The sequence below is a fragment of the Cannabis sativa genome, chromosome 6 (assembly GCF_029168945.1).
Source record: "Cannabis sativa cultivar Pink pepper isolate KNU-18-1 chromosome 6, ASM2916894v1, whole genome shotgun sequence".
NCBI classification, from domain to species: Eukaryota; Viridiplantae; Streptophyta; class Magnoliopsida; order Rosales; family Cannabaceae; genus Cannabis; species Cannabis sativa.
This window is the reverse complement of record NC_083606.1, coordinates 60,801,925-60,805,006: the sequence shown is the minus strand read 5'-3', so window position 1 is coordinate 60,805,006 and position 3,082 is coordinate 60,801,925.

The window sequence follows — 3,082 nt, the reverse complement described above, 5'->3', positions numbered from 1 at the left end:
TAATAATAATAAAATAAATAATATGCTATAATATATTTACTCATATTATTATTATTATTAATATACCTATAATAATATTCACAAATAATTAAATATTAAATTATCTCCAATAATTTAATTATTTATTGAGCATTGCACATACCCTCAAAATAAAAATAAAAAGAAAATAAAAAAATAAAAAAGTGAAACAAATTTTATTGTCACTAAAAAAAGAAAAAAGAAATCTCATACTTCACTAAGCTAATAAATATTCGAAATGATAAATTATCCCCATTGACAAACAAAATAAACTAAAGAAAAATAATTACACTTCAAAGAAAACGGATATTACACAAATAACCTAATCAAGGCCAAATTGAGACCTTTAGAAAAAACGATTCTTCTTAACCTCAGTAGTTCCATGTCTAACCTTGAGATGCTTGGTCGGGTCCTTGTCAAAACCCACTAATCAACTCCCTCGTTCGTGTGAAGCTCAAACTCGCATGGTAGTATCGGGGGTGGAAAAGACTTATGGCATAATGATAATGTTTGAGATTGTTGTCTTATGGGATTGAGTCGCGAATGGTGCATGACCATAGATCATTTCGTAGATGAAGACACTATACGCCCACTAGTCCCCAACATTGTTTTGGGACTTATCCTTACAATTTATTTACTAACTGTTGATTGAGATTTTTAGCAACTGTTAATTAAGTATCAGTAAGAATAATTTAGAAATCGATGAGAATTTTTTACGTGATTGAGACGTTAATGAGCCTTATTCCACCAGTCACTTTTATCGAGGGTTGGAATGTTCCCTAGTTTCAAAGAACATTCAATTTACAACACACGAAGTTCAATGTGTTCGTAAATCCTCCAAAAGTCCCCTTTACATTTACTGTCTTCAAATATTTATAGGGGAGAATGAGTTTAAAGGAGAAAATGGTACATATCTGTTTTACCTCTAGACACTATCTAGTCTTTGTAGTAGGAGTTTAGTGAGACAAAATTTGTCTTATATGTGGCTAATGTGAAAGTGCAGAATATAACTGTCACTTTATTTACTTAGGAAAATGGGTTGTAAGAATAGCATGGTCTTTTAATGATGTTAATCTTGCAGTGAATTATAGTCTCGTCTATGATGATATACTTTGGAATTTGTGTTATGCGAATAATTAGATCCCGGATAGCCTATGATTTCGGAGCTCGTGACTTCCCGAACGGCAAAAGTCATCATTCTCTTAACCACCCTCCTAAAAGGTGCGAGACTCCTCCTAGATGTGTCTTCACACTTCATGATTTTAATTAGAGGATTTATACGACAGTGAATATTAGTCTCATAGCAGGTGGGCTCCTTTGCCATGTGGTGACTCGTGTGCTCGCCACGTTTTTTGGTAAAAAGTATGCTCAAAATTTACCCCCAAGTTCCAGCACATATATTTTGAGGTGGGACATGCTTTTAATCTTCAATTCTTCAATTCACTCTTGGAGGACTCTCAAGGCGTGACGTCGGGGGTAAGCGAATAGTGTCCACTCGTACGAATGAGCAACATGTTATATAGGGGCTGGCCCGTCTGTTAATGTGTCTTTTCACCTTGGTTTTGATGATGCCAATTTTTTTCCCTAACATTAATCTCTGAGAAGGTCATAAATGCAAGGTGTTAGGTGGATACTTGAGTACCCAAACGTCTACTCATAAATGTGCTTGTTATGAGTTATCTCTGGCCGTCAGATTTAAAGTGTGTTTCTTTGGAATCAAAGAGCATTGTCAGATCATTAAATGCCCCGGATTGTGGCCTTCGGACTATAAATAAACATTCCTTCTTTAATAATTATGGTTTATATTTATATTATGATTTAATTAAGTAATAAGTGAGATTATGATCCTACTAATTTATTTCAGCATAAAATTGAAATTTTGCTATAAGTGAGTAAATAATCGTAATTTGCTAATTACGGAGATTTATATAGCATGTGTGAATGTAATATGAGCTATATGTGGAATAAAAATATTTTCAGATTCGGCGACCCTAGAGACTCAACAAGTGGATATATAAGCGTAATTTATTAATTACGGAGATTTATTTGAAATACATGGATATAATATGAGTTATTTGTGAAATAAAAATATTTTTAGGTTTGGCGACCCTGGAGACCCGATTGGAGGCTAAAAATATCACAACGATTTTAGTTAGAATTATCGATGGGATTATTGAGATAAGTTGATTTTAGAAATATCGGGGTATATTAGAATACTCGAAATTGGCCAAATACCTTAAAAATAAAAATTTCTTAGTGGCTAAGAAATAATAAGATAATTATTAATAATAAAATTTTTATTAATATTATATTATTATGATATATATATAAAACGAAACTTATCAGTTTCTTTGATATATATATATATTAAGTTTTAAGATATAACAGTATAGAAGAACGAAGAACGAAACCCTCGTTCTCCCTTCCTCCATAAAACTTTCTCTGTTTATATTCATTTTCTTTGATTTTCAACCTGAAACTTAGTGATCTAAACTCCGGTAGTAGCAGGATAGCAAATCCTTGAAGAGGAAAAGCTTAAGGTATGGTTTAATTACGTTTTAAGCTAAAAACGATTAGTTTTAGATAGGGCTTTATGATTTAAAAAGGTTATGGAGATTCTAACTTCGTAGAATTGTTCTTTGGTAACTATGGGACTAGTTTATATGTTTACTTGTTGAATTTGAGGTGATTTTGTGTTAGAAATCGAGTTTGGAACTTTTTAAAGCTTAGTCTGAACGTTAATGACGTTATTCATTTAAGGGCTCAATTTTAATTTCTGTTATACAAGGATGGTAATATTAATGGTATATATATGCCTTGTGAAATTTGGAGTGATTTGGATAAGTTTTGGTAGTGTTTCGGTGAGTGCGAAAATTGGAATTTTTGAGTTTCATAGTTTTTAGAAATTCCTAAGATATTAGAAATCGTATTTTTGTCATAACATTTGACTCGGGTGTCCGTTTTAGACGTTCTATATATCGTTTCGAAGCTTGCAACGAGCTCTATAATATGGTGTATGTTTTAGAGCCAAAATATATGTTTTATTTTAGTGTATTTATACTAC